This window comes from Pseudorca crassidens, chromosome 14 (genome assembly GCF_039906515.1).
Source record: "Pseudorca crassidens isolate mPseCra1 chromosome 14, mPseCra1.hap1, whole genome shotgun sequence".
NCBI lineage: Eukaryota > Metazoa > Chordata > Mammalia > Artiodactyla > Delphinidae > Pseudorca > Pseudorca crassidens.
Genome location: NC_090309.1, coordinates 66,176,579 through 66,202,224, shown reverse-complemented (window position 1 = coordinate 66,202,224; position 25,646 = coordinate 66,176,579). Strand labels below are relative to the sequence as shown.

The 25,646-nt window shown below is 41.1% G+C and overlaps 1 long non-coding RNA gene across 2 annotated transcripts in view; it reads left to right on the top strand.

Moving 5' to 3' along the window:
- LOC137205296 (uncharacterized) overlaps window positions 1-25,412 on the top strand; it is an 84,819-nt gene extending 59,407 nt beyond the window's left edge. For both annotated transcript variants that reach the window (XR_010934088.1, XR_010934087.1), the window contains 3 exons: window positions 269-529; window positions 16,026-16,095; window positions 24,035-25,412. This is a non-coding gene — a long non-coding RNA (uncharacterized lncRNA). The remainder of the gene's footprint in view (window positions 1-268; window positions 530-16,025; window positions 16,096-24,034) is intronic.
- The last annotated feature ends 234 nt before the right edge of the window (window positions 25,413-25,646 follow it).

Sequence of the window (25,646 nt, the reverse complement as noted above, 5' to 3'; positions counted from 1 at the left end):
ATGTCCTACTCTCTCCCACTCATTCATTCAACAAACGTTTATTGAGGATCTGCCTTGTGGCAGGAATTACATTATGGGATATAAATATGAATAGGACATGGTCCTTGACTTGAGGGAGTTCATGGTTTAGAAAAGGAAACGGGTTTATTTTAAAGGGAGGTAGAATTACAGGGTTAGAGAAATGCCCAGCATAGCAGGAATGAGGAGCATTCCTGAAAGAGGTGAGGCTTCCTGGAGAAGAGAGTACTTGAATTGCCCCGTTTTGCAGGTGAGGTAATTGAGACTCGGCAGAGAATCTGTGGCCAAATGACAGACTGCAACGCCGGGAAGAGCGTTGCGTCCACTTCAGCATGATCGTGGCATGAAGAAAAGTCTGGCTTCACCACAGTAAGAGCCTGGGGATCGTCGGAGTGGACCTGGGAACAGCACAGCCCAGGGAGACTGAGGAGAGCCTCCAGGAACAGGAAGAGGATCCCCAAGAGGTAGCCAGGAGGAACTTCTATGACCCCTTAGGTGTTCACAAGATGAGGTATGAGGGCTTTGGGGTTCCAGAAAATTTACCCAGCGTCGGGTGGGGTGAGGTGGGGCAGCAGTAGGGGAGGAAGGTTGAGAAAAACTAGGATTTTCTTAGAATTTTATAAAACATCTCTCTTTGCTTTTCCCTGCATTCACGTGCAGCCTTGCAGCACCTAATAATGGTTAATAAGCTCAGCCTCTGAATATGTCATTTCATTCCCACAACAGCCCTGCAAGGAAGAGTCTTTCATTATCTCTCTCTTTAAAAATAGATGAAAAACTGTGGTTTCAGAGGTTTAGCAGTGCATTCCAGACTGCACCTGGAGTTTGAACCCTGGTACTTGGACTTCGGGGGTTCTTAGTTCCCACACTAACTCAAAGACCAGAGGCAGCCTTGACATGAGACTAAATCCATAAATATCAGGTATTAGAGCAGTACAAAAGGGGGCTGGGGAGTGCGCTAGCTGATATTTATCTCACCTATTAAGAGGTTTGTCTTATTAATCCTCACAACATCTCTATGAGAACAGCCCAGTTATTGCTCCATTTTACAGGTGAGAAAATTGAGGAGCAGAGATGTTAAGTTACTTTCTCCAGGTGACACAGCTAGTAATGTGTGGGCCAGGATTTGATTCCAGATGTGTTGGATTCTGAAGTCCATATACTCGCAGCTATAATATGTAAGTTGTGAAAATAAGCTAATGCCACAAATGTTTTGATATTCTAAATCAGTGATTCTCAACTGGGGCATTTTTACCTTTTAGGGGATATTTGGCAATGTCTGGAGAAGTTTTGATTGTTGCATCTGGGAGGGGCATGCTATTGGCATCTAGGGGGTACAGGCCAGAGATTCTGCTAAACATCCTACAATGCACAGGACAGCCCCATGACAAGGAATTATCAACATGTCAGGAGTGCGGAGGTTGAGAAACCCTGTTCTAAATTTAAATAAATTCTAACACATTTTGAAGAAATAGCATATTTTTCTCTACACTATGAATTCCTAGATTAAAGGTCAGAGGATCCTGATTCCAACTTCCTTCCAACTTTACTCTGCTTGTTCCAGAACCTTTTGGGCCATGGGACCACTGGCTCTGTTTGCAGTCCCTGTGAGGATAGATGATGTGAGTGCCAATCTCACCCTAGCCCTGAGACCTGGATGAGAACACAGGAGCATACCTCAGCAGGCTCCAGGTCTAAAGCAGGGACACTGACTCACGACCATGACAAGGGCAGGGCTCCTGGGAAGCGGAGCATCATATCTTACTTGATAGTCATTGGGTATAAAAACAACAACAACAACAACAGAAACACAGTTGACCTAAAGTTGAGAGTTATGTTTTATTTAGGGAACTTGCTGAGGACTATAGCCCAGGAGACAGCCTCTCAGATAGCTCTGAGGGACAGTTCCAAAGAGGTAAGGAAGGAGCCAGGATATAGAGGAGTTTTTGCTGGAAAAAAAAAAAAAAATGTAGTCAAACATCAAAAGATTACTGCTAATCACAAAAACCAGACATCTCAAGATAATGATTTTAGTGCTTTTCTATGTATGGGAAGATGCAAGAGTCTGGGCTTATTGGAATTTTTTGTTTGAGAAGCATTTTAACTATCTAGGGCCAGTATTCTGTTTTTCTCCATCCTAAAATACCCTCAGGGCACAACACTGGGGCAGCTACAGTGGCTGATGGCTTGATGCTGGGCAACATTCATTGTTTAAATAAATGCTGGAGAGGGTGTGGAGAACAGGGAACCCTCTTGCACTGTTGGTGGGAATGTAAATTGATACAGCCACTATGGGGAACAGTATGGAGGTTCCTTAAAAAACTAAAAATAGACCTACCATACGACCCAGCAATCCCACTACTGGGCATATAGCCTGAGAAAACCACAATGCAAGAAGAGACATGTACCCCACAATGTTCATTGCAGCTCTATTTACAATAGCCAGGACATGGAAGCAACCTAAGTGTCCATCAACAGATGAATGGATAAAGAAGATGTGGCACATATATACAATGGAATATTACTCAGCCATAAAAGAAACTGAGTTATTTGTAGTGAGGTGGATGGACCTAGATTCTGTCATACAGAGTGAAGTAAGTCAGAAAGAGAAAAACAAATACCGTATGCTAACACATATATATGGAATCTAAAAAAAAAAACAAGTTCTGAAGAATGTAGGATCAAGACAGGAATAAAGACGCAGACGTAGTGATTGGTTCAAGATGGTGGAGTAGAAAGACGTGCGCTCACTCCCTCTTGCGAGAGCACCAGAATCACAGCTAACTGCTGAACAGGCATCGACAGGAAGACACTGGAACTCACCAAAAAAGATAGCCCACATCCAAAGACAAAGGAGAAGCCACAATGAGATGGTAGGAAGGACGCAATCACAATAAAATCAAAGCCCATAACTGCTGGTGGGTGACTCACAAACTGGAGAATAAATATCCACAGAAGTCCACGCACTGAAATGAAGGTTCTGAGCCCCACCTCAGGCTTCCCAACCAGGGGGTCTGGCAACAGGAGGAGGAATTCCTAGAGAATCACTTTGAAGGCTAGCGGGATTTGATTGCAGGACTTTGACAGGACTGGGGGAAACAGAGGGCGCACACAAAGTAGTGTGTGCATTGGGACCCAGGGGAAGGAGCAATTACCCCATGGGAGACTGAACCAGACCTACTGCTAGTGTTGAAGGTTCTCCTGCAGAGGTGGGGGGTGGCTGTGGCGCACCGTGAGGACAAGGACACTGGCAGCAGAAGTTCTGGGAAGTACTCCTTGGCATGAGCCTTCCCAGAGTCCACCACCTTTAGACCCACCAAAGAGCCGGGTAGTCTCCAGTATTAGGTCGCCTCAGGCCAAACAACCAACAGGGAGGGAACCCAGCCTCACCCATCAGCAGACAAGAGGATTAAAGTTTTACTGAGCTCTGCCTACCAGAGCACCAGCCAGCTCTACCCATCACCAGTCCCTCGCATCAGGAAACTTGCACAAGCCGCTTAGACAGCCTCATCCACCAGAGGGCAGACAGAAGAAGCAAGAAGAACTACAGTCCTGCAGCCTGTGGAACAAAAACGACATTCACAGAAAGATAGACAAGGTGAAAGGGCAGAGGGCTATGTAACAGATGAAGGAACGAGATAAAACCCCAGAAAAACAAGTAAATGAAGTGGAGATAGGCAACATTCCAGAAAAAGAATTCAGAATAATGATAGTGAAGATGATCCAGGACCTTGGATAAAGAATGGAGGCAAAGATGGAGAAGACGCAAGAAATGTTTAACAAAGACCTAGAAGAATTAAAGAACAAACAAACAGAGATAAACAATACAATAACTGAAATGAAAAATACACTAGAAGCAATCAATAGCAGAATAACTGAGACAGAAGAATGGATAAGTGATCTGGGAGACAGGGGGAATTCACTGCCACAGAACAGAATAAAGAAAAAAGAATGAAAAGAAATGATGATAGCCTAAGAGACCTCTGGGACAACAATAAACAGAACAACATTCGCATTATAGGGGTCCCAGAGGAGAAGAGAGAGAGAAAGGACCTGAGAAAATATTTGAAGAGATTATAGTCAAAAACTTCCCTAACATGGGAAAGGAAATAGCCACCCAAGTTCAGAAAGCGCAGAGAGTCCCAGGCAGTATAAACCCAAGGAGAAACACGCCGAGACACATAGTAATCAAATTGACAAAAATTAAAGACAAAAATTATTGAAAGCAACAAGGGAAAAATAACAAATAACATACAAGGGAACTCCCATAACGTTAACAGCTGATTCCTCAGTAGAAACTCTACAAGCCAGAAGTGAGTGGCATGATTGATGAAAGGGAAAAACCTACAACCAAGATTACTCTACCCAGCAAGGATCTCATTCAGATTCGACAGAGAAATCAAAAGCTTTACAGACAAGCAAAAGCTAAGAGAATTCAGCACCACCAAACCAGCTCTACAACAAATGCTAAAGGAACTTCTCTAAGTGGGAAACACAGAGAAGAAAAGGACCTACAAAAACAAACCCATAATAATTAAGAAAATGGTCATAGGAACATACATATTGATAATTACCTTAAGCGTGAATGGATTAAATGCTCCAACCAAAACACACAGGCCTGCTGAATGGATACAAAAACAAAACCCATATATATGCTGTCTACAAGAGAGCCACTTCATACCTAGGGACACATAGAGACTGAAAGTGAGGGGATGGGAAAAGATATTCCATGCAAATGGAAATCAAAAGAGAGCTGGAGTAGCAATACTCATATCAGATAACATAGACTTTAAAATAAGAATATTACAAGAGACAGGGCTTCCCTGGTGGCGCAGTGGTTGAGAGTCTGCCTGCTGTTGCAGGGGACGCGGGTTCATGCCCTGGTCCGGGAGGATCCCACATGCCACGGAGCGTCTGGGCCCGTGAGCCATGGCCACTGGGCCTGCGCGTCCGGAGCCTGTGCTCTGCAACAGGAGAGGCCACAACAGTGAGAGGCCCGCGTACCGCAAAAAATAATAATAATAAAAAAGAGAATGTTACAAGAGACAAGGAAGGACACTACATAATGATCAAGGGATCAATCCAAGAAGATATAACAATTATAAATATATATGTGCCCAACATAGAAGCACCTCAGTACATAAGACAACTGCTAACAGCTATAAAAGAGGATATCGACAGTAACACAATAATAGTGGGGGACTTTAACACCTCACTTACACCAATGGACAGATCATCCAGACAGAAAATTAATAAGGAAACACAAGCTTTTAATGACACAATAGACCAGATAGATTTAATTGATATTTATAGGACATTCCATCCAAAAACAGCAGATTACACTTTCTTCTCAAGTGCACACAGAACATTCTCCAGGATATATCACATCTTGGGTCACAAATCAAGCTTCAGTAAAATTAAGAAAATTGAAATCATATCAAGCATCTTTTCTGGCCACAACACTATGAGATTAGAAATCAATTACAGGGGAAAAAACGTAAAAAACACAAACATATTGGAGGTTAAACAATACATTATTAAATAACCAAGAGATCACTGAAGAAATCAAAGATGAAATCAGAAAATACCTAGAGACAAATGACAATGAAAACACGACGATCCAAAACCTATGGGATGCAGCAAAAGCAGTTCTAAGAGGGAAGTTTACAGCAATACAAGCCTACCTCAAGAAACAAGAAAAATCTCAAATAAACAATCTAACCTTACACCTAAAGGAACTAGAGAAAGAAGAACAAGCAAAACCCAAAGTTAGTAGAAGGAAAGAAATCATAAAGATCAGAGCAGAAATAAATGAAATAGAAACAAAGAAAACAATAGCAAAGATCAATAAAACTAAAAGCTGGTTCTTTGAGAAGATAAACAAAATTGGTAAACCATTAGCCAGACTCATTAAGAAAGAGAGGGAGAGGACTCAAATCAATAAAATTAGAAATGAAAAAGGAGAAGTTACAACAGACACCGCAGAAATACAAAGCATCCTAAGAGACTACTACAGGCAACTCTATGCCAATGAAATGGACAACCTGGAAGAAATGGACAGATTCTTAGAAAAGTATAACCTTCCAAGACTGAACCAGGAAGAAATAGAAAACATGAACAGACCAATCACAAGTAATGAAATTGAAACTGTGATTAAAAATCTTCCAACAGGGCTTCCCTGGTGGCGCAGTGGTTGAGAGTTTGCCTGCCGATGGAGGGGACATGGGTTCGTGCCCCGGTCTGGGAGGATCCCACATGCCGTGGAGCGGCTGGGCCCGTGAGCCAGGGCTGCTGAGCCTGTGCGTCCGGAGCCTGTGCTCCGCGACGGGAGAGGCCACAGCAGTGAGAGGCCCGCGTACCGCAAAAAAAAATCTTCCAACAAACAAAAGTTCAGGACCAGATGGTTTCACAGGTGAATTCTATCAAACATTTAGAGAAGAGCTAACACCCATCCTTCTCAAGCTTCCAAAAATTGCAGAGGAAGGAACACTCCCAAACGCATTCTATGAGGCCACCATCACCCTGATACCAAAACGAGACAAAGACACTACAAAAAAAGAAAATTACAGACCAATATCACTGGTGAATATAGATGCAAAAATCCTCAGCAAAATACTAGCAAACAGAATCCAACAGCACATTAAAAGGATCATACGCCATGATCAAGTGGGATTTATCCCAGGGATGCAAGGATTCTTCAATATACGCAAATCAATCAATGTGATACACCATATTAACAAATTAAAGAATAAAAACCATATGATCATCTAAATGAAGAAAAAGGTTTTGACAAAATTCAACACCTATTTATGATAAAAACTCTCCAGAAAGTGGGCATAGAGGGAATCTACCTCAACATAATATAGGCCATATACGACAAACCCACAGCAAACATCATTCTCAGTGGTGAAAAACTGAAAGCATTTCCTCTAAGATCAGGAACAAGACAAGGATGTCCACTCTCACCACTGTTGTTCAACATAGTTTTGGAAGTCCTAGCCACGGCAATCAGAGCAGAAAAAGAAGTAAAAGGAATACAAATTGGAAAAGAAGAAGTAAAACTGTCACTGTTTGCAGATGACATGATACTATACATAGAGAATCCTAAAGATGCCACCAGAAAACTGCTAGAGCTAATCAATGAATTTGGTAAAGTTGCAGGATACAAAATAAATGCACAGAAATCTCTTGCATTCCTATACACTAATGAAAAATCTGACAGAGAAATTAAGGAAACACTCCCATTTACCTTTGCAACAAAAACAATAAAATACCTAGGAATAAACCTACCTAGGGAGACAAAAGACCTGTATGCAGAAAACTGTAAGACACTGATAAAAGAAATTAAAGATGATACCAACAGATGGAGAGATATACCATGTTCTTGGATTGGAAGAATCAATATTGTGAAAATGACTATACTATCCTAAGCAATCTAAAGATTCAACGCAATCCCTGTCAAATTACCAATGGCATTTTTTACAGAACTAGAACAAAAAATATTAACATTTTAATGGAGACATAAAAGACCCTGAATAGCCAAAGCAGTCTTGAGGGAAATAAAACAGAGCTGGAGGAATCAGACTCCCTGACTTCAGACTACAGTACAAAGCTACAGTAATCAAGACAAGATGGTACTGGCACAAAAATAGAAATATAGATCAGTGGAACAGGATAGAAAGCCCAGAGATAAACCCACGCACCTATGGTCAACTAATCTATGACAAAGGAGGCAAGGATATACAATGGAGAAAAGACAGGCTCTTCAATAATTGGTGCTGGGAAAACTGGACAGCTACATGTAAAAGAATGAAATTAGAACATTCCCTAACACCATACACAAAAATAAACTCAAAATGGATTAGAGACCTAAATGTAAACCGGATACTATAAAACTCTTAGAGGAAAACATAGTAAGAACACTCTTTGACATAAATCACTGCAAGATCTTTTTTGATTCACCTCCTAGAGTAATGGAAATAGAAACAAAAATAAACAAATGGGACCTAATGGAACTTAAAATCTTTTGCAAAGCAAAGGAAACTACAAACAAGAGGAAAAGACATCCCTCATAATGGGAGAAAATATTTGCAAACGCATCAACGGACAAAGGATTAATCTCCAAAATATATAAACAGCTCATGCAGCTCAATATTAAAAAAACAAACAACCCAATCCAAAAATGGGCAGAAGAACTAAATAGACATTTCTCCTAAGAAGACATACAGATGGCCAAGAAGCACATGAAAAGCTGCTCAACATCACTAATTATTAGAGAAATGCAAATCAAAACTACAATTAGGTATCACCTCACACCAGTTAGAATGGGCGTCATCAGAAAATCTACAAACAACAAATGCTGGAGAGGGTGTGGAGAAAAGGGTACCCTCATGCACTGTTGGTGCGAATGTAAATTGAAACAGCCACTATGGAGAACAGAATGGAGGTTCCTTAAAAAACTAAGAATTACCATATGACCCAGCAACCGCACTACTGGACATTACCCAGAGAAAACCATAATTCATAAAGACACATGCACCCCAGAGTTCATTGCAGCACTATTTACAATAGCCAGGTCATGGAAGCAACCTAAATGCCCATCCATAGACGAATGGATAAAGAAGATGTGGTACATATATACAATGGAATATTCCTCAGCCATAAATAGGAACGGAACTGAGTCATTTGTAGAGATGTGGATGGATCTAGAGACTGTCATGGAGAGTGAAGTAAGTCAGAAAGAGAAAAACAAATATCGTATATTAAGGCATATATGTGGAACCTGGAAAAATGGTAAAGATGAACCTGTATGCAGGGCAGAAATAGAGACACAGATGTAGAGAACAAACGTATGGACACCAAGGCTGGAAAGTGGCGGGGAACGTGGTGGTGTGATGAATTGGGAGATTGGGGTTGACATATATACACTAATATGTATAAAATGGATAACTAATAAGAACCTGCTGTATAAAAATATAAAATAAAATTCAAAAAAATAAATTTAAAAATCACACACACACACAAAAAGATGCGGACGTAGAGAATGGACTTGAGGACACGGGGAGGAGGGAGGGTAAGCTGGGATGAAGTGAGAGAGTGGTATTGACATATATACACTACCAAATGCAAAATAGCTAGTGGGAAGCAGTTGCATAGCACAGGGAGATCAGCTTGATGTTTTGTCTCCACCTAGAGGGGTGGGATAGGGAGGGTGGGAGGGAGACACAAGAGGGAGGAGATATGGGGATATATGTATATGTACAGCTGATTCACTTTGTTATAAAGCAGAAACTAACACACCATCGCAAAGGAATTATACTCCAATAACAATGTTAAAAAATAATAATAATTTGCAGTATGCTTTAGAGGTCTTCTCCCTCTCGTGGGCCATTGATGTTTTCATGCTTTTGCAGAGTATTCACTCTCTGTTAAGTTTTTATAATACTTAAATCACCTTATATTCATCTGCAAGATACAGTGTGTCTCATGATTTGCTGTGGAGATTAGTGCATTACTGATACTTTTCCTTTCATATGCCTTCTAAAGAAAAAAGCAAAAGAAGCATGGATGCAAAAAAAAAAAAAAAATTCATTGTTTACTGAAATGGGAGGCAACATTTTTTGTCCACAGCATTCTCCAGGATACAAATTTAGCCTTTTCAGTTCGAAGAACTTTTTGAATATCAGAATATATCAGGACTGCAGTGTATTGTTGTGCAGGTCACACCCTTGGGGATGAGCTGGGGCTGAAATCCCTGGTTTGCCTTGCTCTAATTTGCACAAAGGCACCAAACGAGCTAGCAAAGACCCAACGCTTCAGGTGTGCATAGCTGACTTTAGAGCCTTTTGACTGAGAGAATATATGATAACCCCTCAACTACTATGAATTTGCTAACATGTTAAAGTGAATTTGTATTTTATTAATCATGGCATCGCCTACACTTTTGAAAGACTGTAGTGCCAGTATAGGCCAGAGGTTATTTATTCAATCTACAGACACTGCTTGGCCCACATGGATTTGTGGACTCTTTGCAATAGCTCCAAGTTCTCCCAAGAGCTTGGGGCTGTAGGTCAGACAGTCCTATCCTGGACCATTGTACACAAAGTCCTTCTATTCCCTAGCTTAAGAATTTATTTTAGGGGCAGAGGGCCAGTTGGCAATATATGAAAAGTTTTAAACATTAATGTTACACAATAAAAAATGCAAACTTTAAACATTTTCCGTTTCCCCATTTGAAAGAAATTATCCTTGGATAAAAACCAAAGAAATAATGGCATTGTAACCCACTGCCAATCCCCTCTCCTTCCTGGATCTGCCACAGCTTTGTCGTTCTGTGTTCGAAGACCTCACTTGTCCTATAGACAAGCTCTATCCAATTATAATGCAAGCCACATATATATGGTAAAACTTTCTAGTAGCCACATTAAGAAAGAAAAAGAAAGAGATAAAATTAATTTTGACAATATATTTTATTTAGCCCAATATATCAAAAATCTTATTTCAATATGTAACTGATGTGTTAAAAATTATTAATATAGACTAGAATTAATATATGTGCTGACATGCACTGTGATGCTAATATCTTCCATGATCTAACAGTTAAAGTCAAGAGTAGTCCAACTGAAACAATAAAGTTGTGTCTAACAGAAAAAGATTTTATACCACGTTCCATTTTAAAATTTGAATTACTTGAAATTATATAAAATTTAAAATTCAGTCCCTCAGTGACCCTGGACACATTTCAAGTGTTCACCAGCCACAGGTGGCATGGCTATTGTATTGGACGGCATAGCTCTGGACCTTCCATGTGTTTTAACAGACCTGTATCTAAACCTCATAGGCCCCTTTACCATATGTCAGTGGTTTGGGGAGAAGTTCTAGAATCTTCTCTGTGAAATATTAGAGCAGATCTGTGGTTGTTGTTAGGATGCTCTTGGTTTATGTTGAACTTAAAACCTTCCTGTAGTGTTAGTCCGTTTCAGGCTGATGTTCCCCTGTGGAGATGAAGAATACTCTGCTATTCTGGGTCCTGTAGCGACTGCCATCCACAGTCGAAAGCCATTCCCAAGCAGAATGGTTTTCAGGGAGTCGTGTGCCTTTCACCTTGTCTCCAGGAGTGTGGTTTTCTAAAGGATGAAGAAAGGTAGGATCCTGAGGAAAATTTTCATGGGTGAAGGTCAGGCTGAAGCAGAGGAGGGGAGAGGACTAAGGATGGAGCGGCTCCCACCTCTGAGGGAAATCCACCCCCCACTAGAAGGAAGCCCTGTGGTGTGGTCAAAGCTGGGAGGAAAAAAGAGGATCTCGAAAAAAAAATTCAGGCAGAAAAGTTTACGTGGACCCAGAGCAGCAAACCCAAGGTCTACACAGCTACTGTGAAACAGTACATGGTCAGGACCTCTACTGACCTCTCGGCTACTCCAGAGTAGTTCAGTAATTAGACACACCCCAAACATGTTTAGCATCACACCACCCGCTGCTTCTCATGGTCAGCATTATTTGTCATACAATTTGATCCCAGTGTTTGCTGTATTATTAGATATCCTATGAAACAGAATCTAATAATACACTTCTTTCTTTCTCTAAATGAGTCCTAACCTTGCAACTGGGGTTGCAACTATAACATTGTTGCCTTTATTTTTTTTTTCCCCACTTTCAAGGATTAGGTAATAATACTAAACTCCCTATCTCATGCTACTCTCTGCTATTTGCACTTGGCTTGGTGCTTGAAGAATGTATTTCTAAATTAAAGCTGTGCTACTTTTTATCTCATGCAATTATCCCACACAGTATGGGTTTATAGATTTGCCGTATCTCCGAATGTTTTCTGTCAAGCTGAATACATCCAGTCACTACCAATTGAAGTTCCTCAGCTGAAATTATTTTCATCTCTGAGAATTTCTTCAGAGCTGTTTCTGTTATGGAGGATAAAAGGGATAAAGGATTCATAGATGCCCTGAGTCCGTGCCTCTTTAAATACAGGCCTTGCATCCAGAGTTTGATTTCTTCCTTTTATGGGGGAGAAGTCCTGCTGTCTAGGATGGAAGGATTTAGGGAGTAGTTGAGGTAGCAGGTTTGCCTGGGCTGGTGTTCTGCTCTTGTGTGGCTGCTGAGGACCTTCTGGCATGTTCTAAGAAAGCCAGTTAAAGCAGAAAAGGCCCTTAGGACCAAATCTATTGCCCCCAATATAGCTGTTAAACTTATAACTTTTCGGTGAGCTGCTGGTGCTTCTTGTGCCCCTATAGCAGCCCATCTATGCTGCCTTATGCTTTTCTGTAGCCTTCTTGAAAACCCTTGTTAAATTTAGTTTAGTGAAATGTATTCATCAGAAACAAAAACCACTGGAGTATTGACTGCAAAATCAGTTCACAGAGTGAAACACACATTTCTATATCTTCGTATTCTTCTAAGCACCTATTCAAATACACAATTGTTTCCAGGGTCTATGACCACACAACATTTTGTCTGTGAAGGGTAGATAGTTTAAGAAATTTATTTCTGTTTGATTTCAAATAGAAAAGAGGCAGCATTTTTTTTTTCCAGAAAGGTACATTGCCTCTGACTCTTAAAATAGATTTTCTTCTTGTTCTCACTTTGTAACTGCTGTACGTACGCTATTTGTTTTAATTCTCTAGAAAGAGTTAAACGTCTTAAGGATGTTAACCGCAAATGGAAATAATTGGTCCCTAAACTAAACTTGCTCTTTATGCGAAATATAAGACTCTAAGGGATTCTAGCCTTTTAGAATCATCTCAGAATTTGCCCAGGAAGTATGACATTGGCAGAAAGGGGATATAGGTGCCTTTTCCCATGTTTATATGGACATGGATTCTGGGTTTTACAAATAGAGAAATACGGTACAAGTCTATGGAGATAGTGGAGTGAAATGTAGAGAGAGAAGGAGAAAGATCTTTTTGTATTTTAAAATGAAATAGTTTAACCAAGTCAGAGAAAAGAGAGTATAAAGGTAAAGCTATTTTGACATTGTTTGCTCTCTTTAGTTCTCTGTATGGGGCATCTCAGAGAGAGAACACAGTGTCACAGCATGGATGGAAAGTGTAGGAAACATTTTTAATCTAGAATAGCCAGAACAACCTTGAAAAAGAACAAAGTTAGAGACTCATATTTCCCATTTCAAAACTTACTACAAAGCTACAGTAATCAAGATAGCGTATTGGGTTGGCCAGAAGGGTCGGTTGGTTTTTTCCATAAGATGGCTCTAGTAGCGCTTAGTTGTCTTTAACTTCATTTGAAACAATTTTCTTAGATTGTATTGTGACAGCTGTCATATCAGCGTGCATTTAAAAAAAACTTATTAGAATTGGTGAACTTTTGTGTAGCCATTTTAATAGTGAAGGTGGAAGGAAAAAGCAACATTTTCAGCATATTATGCTTTATTATTTCAAGGAAGGTAAAAACGCAAAAAAAGATTTGTGCGGTGTGTAGAGAAGGTGCTGTGACTGATCGAATGTGTCAAAAGTGGTTTGTGAAGTTTCATGCTGGAGATTTCTCTCTGGACCATGCTCCATGGTCGGGTAGACCAGCTGAAGTTGATAGCCATCAAATCAAAACAATAACTGAGAACAGTCAACGTTATACCATGTGAAAGATAGCCGACATCCTCAAAATATCCAAATCAAATGCTGAAAATCATTTGCACCAACTTGGTTATGTTAATCGCTTTGATGTTTGGATTCCACATAAGTTAAGGGGAAAGAACCTTCTTGACCATATTTCCGCATGAGATTCTCTATTTAAACGTAATGAAAACGTTCCATTTTTAAAACAAATTGTGGTGGACGATGAAAAGTGGATACTGTACAATAATGTGGAACAGAAGAGATCGTGGGGCAAGTGAAATGAACCACCACCAACCACACCAAAGGCTGGTCTTCATCCAAAGAAGGTGATGTTGTGTACATGGTGGGATTGGTGTTCTCCTTCCAGAAAACCAAACGATTAATTCCAACAAATACTGCTCCCAGTTAGACCAACTGAGAACAGCACTCGACAAAAAGTGTCTGGAATTAGTCACCAGAAAACGCATAATCTTCCATCAGGATAACGCAAGACTGCATGTTTCTTTGATGACCAGGCAAAAACTGTTACAGCTTGGCTGGGAAGTTCTTAATGGAAAAAATTTCAATTCCCTGGAAGACTGTAAAAGGCACCTGGAACAGTTCTTTGCTCAAAAAGATAAAAAGTTTTGGGAAGATGGAATTATGAAGTTGCCTGAAAAATGGCAGAAGATAGGGGAACAAAACGGTGAATATGTTGTTCAATAAAGTTCATGGTGAAAATGAAAAATGTCTTTTATTTTTACTTAAAGACTGAAGGCACTTTTTTGGCCAACCCAATAGTATGGGCATAGGATAAACATGTGGACCAATGGAATCCAAAGAGTCCAGAAAAAAACCCATACATCTATGGCCAGTTGTTTTTCAACCCATGTGTCAAGACTACTCAATGGGGGAAAAATAGTTTTTTCAACAAACTATTGCAACAAACTATTGCTTATAAACTAAGTGCTTATCCACTTGAAGCCAATGAATCTTACCCAGAGTGAGCCATCATCTTGCAAGAATCTGGGAGGGGAGTGCTCCCGTGGAGAAGACGACACTTCCCAGAGTAGGACTGGAGAGGGGAATAGGCCTCTCCTACCTCCCCCACACCATCCTCTTTCTCAGTCACTTGCTGTGGTACTTGAAATTCCACCAGCAGCCAATTCCCTGGGTTAATGAAGGGCTCACAAGTGGAAAGGCCTGTGAGAGCCAGAGGGTGCTGGGAGAGAGCGAAATGGGTGGGCTGGCAAGCTGGGAAGCACATCCCACATGAGAGTGCTCAGGACAGAAGCTGCAGGAGCTGTGTACATGAAAGAGCTTGAGAGCTTGGAGTCAAGCAACAAGTGGCTTCTCGGCCCAGTCTACGAGATTTGGAACGTGGGCCATGCTAGCCTCCCTGATCCATGGACTAGCTCTGGCATCCCGGGGGCTCAGAGATGTCACTGCAGAGGCGAGCCAGGCCTTGCAGGGTGGGCTCTCTTCATGAGCATCAGCACCTCACAGTGGCCTGAGACTTGAGCCAGTGAGTGAGGGTGGGCTTGTTCCTGAGCCATGGGGCTCTGCCACCCAAGCACCCTTTTGTTAACCTTTTAGGAGGTGATGGCTAAGAGCCATCCATATGGGGGCTAAGAGCCATCATAACTTGGGCCATAATACTGCACTCAAGGGCCAGCAAGGCTGGGGTAACTTAGGATTCATTTCTAAAACAATATTCTCTGTTCCGCAGCACATAGAATATTTTATAATCCAAATGGGCCGATGGCCTCTTGGCTTGCATTAGTGCAATGCTATTATCTCAATAAGTGTAAATCTCCACTCTGTTTGTTTTGGACAAGTTTTGGGGCCTCAGATTGCTGTTCTTTGGTCTTGCTCTGAGCTTTGCTAGGAACATACAAATGTGCAGACGACAAGAACAGATGTCAGAGCCCCTAGAAGATCAAAGTGTCGGCACTGCCTTAGAAAATCTGCCTAGGCCACGTAATTCTCTGAATCTGCAGGAAGACTGTCATAAATATTCAATACAGATCTGCTCAATTGAATCAACTCTAAAGCAGGCCTATTCTTCACCACTCTTCACTGAGGCTGGTGCATCGGCGGTCGTGACTGAAAGCCAGTCGTGGGGTGGGACTCCTGGCAACATTTGTCACTGCTGGTGCCCTTCCCCCTAGCATTTGTCCCTTTCCCCAATATCCTAATTAATTTGGTGCAAAGAAAATTTTCTCTCTCCTGCACTAAAATTACCCTAAAATTGTTTTCGTGGTTGTTTGTCTTTTCAAAACGGAAAATAAGAACATACTGTTTCTAGTGTTGTGGACAGTGATTCCAGACAAGGGGAAACCAGAAGGGTTTTATGATTCAGGAAAAGAGAGTTCCCAGAGGGGCCCAAGCTATTTTTCTTCTGTCTTTCCCTATTGCTATTCTCTAAATCTCTTTTTGATTATTTTTCAGAGTTTCTCAACTTGCCACTCCACACGCCAGCCCTCTCTTTTCTGCCGTCCACTGCTTCACCAGGTTTCAGGTACAGATTTCTGCCAGGGCTTCTCTCTCACATTTATGCAAAAGCTCAAAATTATTATTATTTTGGATAAAGATGAGCAGAATTCCAGTAGGATGATTTATAAAAGGAGAAGCTCCCCCGCATGCCCGCTCCTGACTGCGCTGAATCCTTCTTATGGGAGCATGCTTAATTGACGCTGCATTGTTTGCAAGGTTTCATTCAACTGGCTGACTCTGTTATCTTTTAAATTGTGTACTTTTCTACAAAGACGTTTCACTAGTACAGCTGGATAAAACAAATGTCAAATGGAAAAAAAATCAAAAGTTGATATTTTTAAGACCTATCCTTAACCTCATTAAGGTTATCTATGCCAAAACCAGCATCTGGTAGTAAAATCTGTCTTTTTCAAACATTGTTTTCTCCAAAGAACCATCCAAAAGTTGCTACTGTGTGAAAGCTCTTTAGCCATTTATACGTTGCGGCTTTTAACAGCCACGTCTTCCTGGCTGACTTTTCCTGGTCAAGGTTATCACCCAGGACTCAATAGACACAGAGTTCTGACGAGATCATGACGTGCCGTCTAAGAAATTACCTGCCACCGAGGATGATAATTGACAAGAGTCTCGCCTTTGCCATATGGTCTGAGCTATCTCTGTCCCCAAATATGCAACTCTCATGGTGTGACAAATTGTTTGTGGGACAACACATGTTATAGCTCAGACAGTTAGACAAAACACCCCATTGGGTGTTGAAACCACAGCCTAGGCCCTTGATTAAGAAACATGCAAAATCACACCTGCTGGCCAGCATTGCCCCTTGTGTTTTCCTCCTCTCTCTCTTTTTCCTTTCCAACAAAGAACACTAAATGTCAAATGAATTTAATGTTGAGAAAAGGACCCAGGGTTAGGTTCCCACATAAACGTCATTCCATCAGTATTTTAGGTGGCCCAACTATGGATAGCTGTAGTAGTGTGGCTGAGGTCACGCCGTTTGTGATCTGGAGTTTAAAGCCTGATGTTTGATTGATGCCAGACAGATGTGACATAGATGGCTGACAACACAACAGATCTAGTCTTAACGGTTATCTGTGGTTTAGGCCTGGTTATCTTTTAAAGATTGACATATTCCAGCAAAGAACTCTTTTGCCACAGTTATATTCTCATGTGCATGGCCGTTAGCACCCGATATTGATGAGAGGATTCATTTGGCTCATCTATTCTGATATGAGAAAGCCTGAAGTCTTAAATTTCAAAAACTTCTCTTTACAAGAGAGAGTTTCTCCGGGTGACATAGCAAGATGAGAATGTTGTGCTGTCTTTAGTAAAATTTGTGGTATTTGTGTCTGTTGGGTATTAATGTATATTATGTGCATTGAAAGCATGAGTGCCTTCTCTATTTTAAGCTATGAGCAAGGGACTGCAGTTTTATAAGCCATATGTATATACAATATATAGTATATATAATAATATAAAATGTATTTATAATATACATATAACAAAGTATATATGCAACTTTGCTAATTTTCTTGTTGTTTTCACTGGGAGCACTGTGAGTTTCCATAGAAACATGCTTGTGACAAAGTTTATAACCGTTTGCAGTTTAAGAATTGTGCCAAACCAAAAGCCTCTTTTCTGGAGCTTTTGGTAGACCCACAGCATGAAATGGGAGCTTGACATGTGTTTTCATGAGTTCTGTTGTCATCACTGAATCAAATGCAACCTCAGTCTTTCCAGTCCATCCTGCCAGCCCAGTTCCAGGTCCCATTTTGCAGGGTCCACTCAGGTGGCCATTCAATACCTGCCACCCAAGTCAAGTTTTATATCATTCTAGCCATTTTCCCCCTATCCCTCAAATTCCGTATTCAATTTGTCAGTAAATTCTATGTTACTTTAAAACAAAATTCAAATGAACTTCTCTCCAACTTGACTGCACACCCTCCATGCACACTTCAGCCTCATCTGAATACTACAGTAGCCTCCTAAAGACCCTCCCTGCATCCCCCCAGCCCCACACGGATCCATTTACCACAGAGCAGCTGGAATAACTATCAAAACACACACATCAATCAGATCGTGTGACTTTCCTGCTCAAAACGATCAACGGCTTCCCATACCTCTTGGCACACATTCTACATTCCTTAGGATGGCAACATCTTGGTCCCTGATTCCTGTCTGTCTCTTCAACCTTATCTCACAACCTCCCATCTTCCCCTCTCTTGCTCACCAAGTTTACTTTCCTGGCTCCTTTCAGTTCTGGGAAGAAGTCAAGCTCTTCCAGTCTCAGGGCCTTTGCACTTGCTGTTCTCTTTGCCCCAAAGTGTTCACACAACTCTACCCTTGTCATCATATAGGTCTCAGCACAAGTGGCATCTCCTCAGAAAAGTTTTCCCTGAAACCATCTTTAGATAGATACTCACTGTTATTCTCTCTTTCCCCTGTTCCTTCCTTCCGGGCTTTGCTATAATCTGTGATTATGTTCCTTGTTTACTTGTTTATTGTTTTCCTTCACAAGACTAAGTCCAATGAAGGTGGGAACCGTATTTATCATGTATCCTCAGTGCTTAGCACAGTATCTGGCACAAAGTAGGTGCTCAAGGGAATTCCCTGGCAGTCCAGTGGTTAGGGCTCCACGCTCTCACTGCGGACGGTCTGGGTATGATCCCTGGTCGGGAAACTAAAATCCCACAAGCCGCGTAGTGTGGCCACAAAAGGAAAAAAAAGTAGGTGCTCAATAAACACTTGTTGAATGAATGAACAGAAAATACTTTCAAATATTAAAGAAAAATCTGCCTATTTAAAATTTCTACTGTTGATTCTAGTTCTGTTTTTGAAGGCAACATAAAATGACTCTACGGCTTTTTATACAGACATTTCAAATCTTTGATACCCTTCTTAGTCATCTGATTTCTGTGCTATACACACCTCTGAACCTTCCCTTGTCGGGCGTGGCTTCCAACTTTCTCATCACAGTGTTCATTCTTTGTTGGAAGATACCAGTTTCACAACATCCCTCATTGAAAAAGCAGATGTGTTCTGACCACCACAGTGTCCAGTAGGACTCACCTTCTTTGATGAGAATCATATCCAGCTTATGGAGCTTTAGTTTTCAGGATCTGTTGTTTTTCCCCCCAATATATTGCAAAATAGAACATTTCCCAGGGTTTCTGGCACCTTTCCCTTTCTTTATGGTTTCTCAAACTCACTGCTATGAGATTATATCTGCAAATTCTTTTCGTGCTCTGTAATATAATTTGTCTGGATCTGGAGGTTTGAAATAATCTGTATGCCTAGATTTTTCTTATTCCCTGAATTATTGTGGACTCCACTTTCCTCTTTTCATGGTCTCCTTTGCTGCACAATTAGAATTCAAAATCTATTCTCCTTGCTTCAGAAGACGGAATTGGAGTATTTGGCAACTTGGACATTTAGTTGCCTGTTAACATGACACTTTCTTCCTGGATGTGTCACTTCCTTGTTCTCCTCTTCCTCATTCTCTTCCTCCTTCTTCCTTTCTTTTTTTGTGTTCTTTTATCTTATGTTCTCTCCCTTCCTCCTTTCCTCCTTCCTCTCCCTCCATCCCTCCCTTCCTCCCTCCTCCCCCACCCCATTCTCTCTCTCTGAACTGAATTTTTCACAGAAGACCTTTTTAATCACTCGTGTTTCTTAGATTTCCCATTAGCTGAGGCTTTAGCCTTCCTGAAAACCATCATTTTTTGTATTGGTTCTTGACTGTATGTCCCTCATGATCTCTCATGAACTGGTCCTTTAAAAAATATGAGTTCATGAGAAAGTTTTCCGTGTGGCTGGCTTACGAGTTTACTTTTCCTTTTCACTGGAATTCTTCATTATTACGTTGCCTTAGAATGTATGTAATCCTCCCCTTCCTTGCTATTATAGACTCCCAAAAGACATGGTCATGTTCTCCCAAGGTCCCTGTAATTTCTGTACGGAAACCAGTTCTTTCTCATTGGTTAAAATTATATCCAGGGCTTCCCTGGTGGCGCAGTGGTTGAGAGTCCGCCTGCCGATGCAGGGGACACGGGTTCGTGCCCCAGTCCAGGAAGATCCCACATGCCGCGGAGCGGCTGGGACCGTGAGCCATGTCCGCTGAGCCTGTGCACCCGGAGCCTGTGCTCCGCAACGGGAGAGGCCACAACAGTGAGAGGCCCGCGTACCACAAAAAAAAAAAAAAAAAAAAATTATATCCAGAATGGCAGTTCCTCCTTCTGTCTGAGAGCTGAAATTGTTAGCTAGGAATGTTAAAAATTTTTATAAGCAACTCTATTTTAGCAAACTGTGAATTCCAGCAGACATAAAGATAGCTCAAGTCCCCATCCCCGTGACTGCTCGCTTGTAGTTATGTGGTCTGCCTTCAGAAAGCCTCATCCCTGCTTCGGCCATCCATGGTAAAGGCTCACCGCAGAAGGACCCTTGTTTGTATTTATCCTGTAATTCTATCCTGCTTCCACTCTTCCTGAGTGGCTTTCTGAAAGCCACAGGACCGTGGCATCTTTTGCATCTCTTTTTCACATATAAGGCTATTTCTTCCTGCTTCTTTTGAACCTGCTGCTTCCTTTTCCTGCTGCATTTCAGGCAGGTGACTCATCTCACCTGCGTGAGAATGGCCATGCTTATGTTAACATTCCAAGTTCTCTTTCTTTACATCCTGTCCTCTGTGAATCGAAGTCAGAAATCTTTTAGCAGGTAAGGGTTTTTCCTGATGAGTTTCTCTCATTTTCAACTAAGGATTAGGTATGAGGTACCACCTGTAGTGTTCCATTCATTTCTCCAGTTTGTCCCATTCTTCTCACCCTTGATTCCCATTCTCCTTCATCCCTTCAGAAGACTTTCCCTATGGGTTCCCTAGTCTTTTTTGGCTAATACTCTTTTGTATGGAAAGGTGTTCCTCCAGGAACTCTGTTGGTTAGGGTGATTAACTTTGGAGTCAGATTAAGTTTGAGAGCTGGTTCTGCCACTAACTAGCTGTGTGATGTGGGGCAAGATACTTAACCTAAGCCTCATTTTCCCCAGCTATAAAATGGGAACAATTATAGAACTTACCATTTAGGGTTGTCATGACTAAATGAGATAATCCACGCAAAGCATCCAACCCAGCACTTGATGCTTAGCGAGGGCTTCCAAAGTTGTTGTTACTATTACTGGTGACATTGGTAATTTTGTTCACCCTGTTGCCCTCTGCAGCCCTGGGTCAGGAGAGAATTTGGTTCCCTGGTGAGGGAAGAGAGGAGGAAAATGAGCAGAAGACCCCAGAAGGCATGAGAGAGATTCAAGCCCTTGGGAGGAAGGGAGAATAGATGGAAGGAGCAGCTGGAAAGGACAAGCTCAGAGAGGATATGGGTTTAGTCGGATGAGCACCTGGCACTCCGTTGCTTTTATTCTTGTCTTATGCCTTTTCCATCATTTTTATGGGCTGGTGTGTAGACATTTGCTGAAAGGGCTATCCCACCTGGATCTCATTGAAATCATGCAGCCTTTTCCTTCGCTGAACGTTTTTCTATCCCAGTGACTATATAAATGTTCCATTTGTGATGTAATTGTTCTGTTTCAGATTTTCTTTCCTAAACTAAAAACGAGAGTTATCCAAAACATTCGAGACAATGGCTTGAATGTAACGCTTTGTATGACAAACTCTTTGTTTCCTGAGGTTTGCATATCTTTTTCCTATTTAGTCGTCTACCTCTGGCTCAAGGTGGAGGCTCCAAAGGTCGGGGGTTGCACTGTGAAGAGGACGGAAAGATGAAGGGAATTACTTCTGTTGTAAAATTTCCACTTCCTAGAGAGTAGGGGGAAGCATGAGCTAAACAGGCAGCTTTCACTTGTTTGGAAATACAAATCCCAACCCTTGTTTTGGTTGCTTAAAATGTCTGCAGAAAACAGCCAGGTTCTGCCAAAATTATTTTTCTAAAGAAAATATTCTGTTGCTTTAGCTGCCTATGGCAGTGACTTTTTCTTGGAGTCAGTGAACCTTCCTTCCGTTTCATGATTCTGCCATATATCCACGCATGGAAAGAGGAGGGAGGAAGGAGGAATGGACCAGAATTTAGCTTTGACCTTTTTAAAGGTAGAAAATGGAACAGATCTTGTTCAGTGAGGAAATGAGGTAGGGCATGAATTATTTAGTTGTGGTAAAGTGGAAGGAGGAGTTTCAACGTTAAAGACCTGGACTCACTCTAGGAGGGAGACCTCCCTTCCCTCGTGCTCAGGTTCTCTAGGGCTCCTTAACTGTCTTCCTCTGTCCACCCACCTGCAGCCCGCAACCTTGACCTGTGCTCTTACGGAGGCATCATGGAGAGGTTATCCGACCACAGAGGAGAGCGCCCTTAATCCTGACTGAAGATTTGGGAAAAGGCTTCTCAGAGAAGATGACACTTGATATGGACTTTGCAGGGGGCTGAGCAATTCGAGAGGCAGAGTAGTGGGAGAATGGCATCCAGGCAGGTGGAGAAATGTGAGCAGTCACGGAGGTGGCAGGACTTCATCTCCCATGAAGACGGAGAGGAGCCTTTGTGTGCTTGGGTTTTATTCTGAAGGCAATGGGAAACATCAGGAGTTTTTGAGCAAAATGGGAACATGATGAGTTGTCTGGTTTGGAAAATAAATCCAGCAGCCATGAGAGGTGCAGATTCAAAGTAAGGAAACCCCACAGGGTTTGGTGATGATGTTGGTGAGAAGTGGAACTCAGGCAGTGGGAATGGAATAGAAAAGAGGGACACAATTCCATAGACTCATCAGGGACGGTTGGAGCAGAGTAAAAGGCTTCTCTGAGCTTACATCTGGAATGTTGAGGGGATGGTGGTGATGTTAAGTGAGTTGGAGCTCAAGGCGGAAGCATGACTGAGAGGAAGATGATGCGTTATGGATGAGAATAAGAAGTGTCTGTAGGTCCAGCTGAAAGCAATTGGAAATACAGATGAGGAAAAAAGATGAAGTTGAGTTGAAAAGTTGGGCTCATTTTCATATGCATGTTAGCTAAAACAAAAGGAGGAGAGATCGTCCAGGGGAAACATAAAGAAGGAAAAGAAAAAGCAATTGAGCATGGAATCTTGAAGAATGACTGTACTTAAGGATGAGTAGATGAAGAGGAACCCCCAGTAAAGACTGAGAATGAGCCTCCGTTCGTTCATTCATTCATTCAGTCAACAAATATTTATTGGTCACCCACCATGGGCAGGTCCTGGGCATCAAGGGTACAGTGGGAAAAGAAGCCCGCCTCCCACGGCTTGTGGTGTTGGAGGTGCTGGAAGAGTGCAGCACCCTATGGAAGCCCAGCAAAAAGGGAGGTGGTGGCTGGAGGGTGGAGGATGCGGGCGGGCAGGAAGAGCTGGGTCTGATGATGCTGACTGCACTGGAGGCTAAGAAGTAGAGAGGAGAGGTGGCAAAGGGGGCGGGGAGGAAAGAGGGACCGATGGGAAAGGAGACAAGGCAGAGGCCCAAAGTGGGGATTTGTCGCACTCGCCAAGCCCGACCTTCTTTTTCCTGCCTCACCTGGGGGAAAGTGAACACCGGCCCAATCAGCTTTACCTCGTAGCCATAGCAACCGCTGGGAGTGGCTTTGTTGCACATTCTTGAAACTTTTAAGAGAGGAAGCTGCTTTTTTTTTTTTACATCTTTATTGGAGTATAATTGCTTTACAATGGTGTGTTAGTTTCTGCTTTATAACAAAGAATCAGTTATACATATATATATATGTTCCCATATCTCTTCCCTCTTGCGTCTCCCTCCCTCCCACCCTCCTATCCCACCCCTCCAGGCAGTCACAAAGCACCGAGCTGATCTCCCTGTGCTATGCGGCTGCTTCCCACGAGCTATCTACCTTAAGTTTGGTGGTGTATATATGTCCATGCCTCTCTTGCGCTTTGTCACAGCTTACCCTTCCCCTCCCCATATCCTCAAGTCCGTTCTCTAGTAGGTCTATGTCTTTATTCCTGTCTTACCCCTAGGTTCTTCATGACAACCTAAGTGTCTATCATCGGATGAATGGATAAAGAAGATGTGGCACATATATACAATGGAATATTACTCAGCCATAAAAAGAAACGAAATTGAGCTATTTGTAATGAGGTGGATAGACCTAGAGTCTGTCATACAGAGTGAAGTAAGTCAGAAAGAGAAAGACAAATACCGTATGCTAACACATATATATGGAATTTAAGAAAAAAAAATGTCAGGAAGCTGCTTTATATTGAGTTACACAGTAATTAGAAATACAGCACCGTTCCTGTCTCTTAAGATGTTCTCTTAAAGGCTTGCCCCGTTGTCTCTTTCCAGAATTCATTTTCCCCGTACTATTTCATTCACAGAGATTCTGGGCCATAATATACATAAACTAACAAAATATTAAAGATATAATATAAAATTATGCTACTATCTGATTATAAAAGTTCTCATTGCAAAAACTTGGAAAATAGAATGCAAAGTAGAAAATACAAATTATTCATTTCCCTTTTTCTTACTATTCTTTTGTTTTTCTTCCTAATCCTGTTTCTAGACACATTTTACTACATTTAAATGTTTGTGATCATTTTGTATTTACAGTTTCATGTATTATTTTGTTTACTAATTATATCATAGGTATTTCCTCATGTCACTAAAATATCTATAAAAACATTTCATTCTACACATGCGTTACACTTTATCCATTCCTGTGTTATTTATTTAGGTTCTTTCTAATCTTTCTCTATTTTAATGCAGCAATTATCCACCTTTATACATAATTTTTTGTCCCTGACTCTTCAAATCCACTTGTACTTCAAAATGATTTCTGATATATTTTCCCCTAGAATCCTTATGTTTAAATGAATGTCTCATTAATACAATGAAAAGTGATTTCACCATCCTTTGTCTCAAAATGCAAGTTATTTTGAAATGTTATCTGATTATTTTGTAAACTCCATTTTTAAGTCAAGAAATTTGACCAAAATTGCGATAATGATAAATTGTATTTATTTTTGGCTCACTATTAAGCCCCAAGTTTCTACCCATGCTTGCTTGAATTCCATAGGTATAGCAAAAGGGGAACTATTTTTCCATGTTTTTAGGTTTGTCAGAGAATATTAATTTTGAACCCAGGTCATCTCTCATTCCTCCCTTCATATTCAGTTTTTCTCTTTGCTCTATTATAACACATCACTTTGTATGCGGATTGAAAGGCTACTCCAGAAAGCAAATAGAATGTATTTTTGTTTGCTGGAAAAATTAATCTGCCTTATAGAGCTTTTTGGATTATCTTACCCTCAAACATTTGGTGTACTTCTGTTTTAAGTGTTTCTTATAAGAAGAATAAAGCTGGATTTCAAAAAAATGAACTTTTAACTGGCAAGTTTAATTCATTATTTTTTGTGATCATTGATATATTTCAATTTATTTTTACTATTTTTTCATGCTTTCTATTTGTCCTGTAAACTTCTTTACTTATTTCACTTTTTTTGCTCCTCTAGTAGTTTGAAATTTATAGATTATCTTTCTAAATTTTTAATAGTTAGTTTTTAATTATGGCAATGGGAAGTGTCTTCCTAAAACTTAGAGGGCTTTAACTCTTTCAGCTTATAGGCT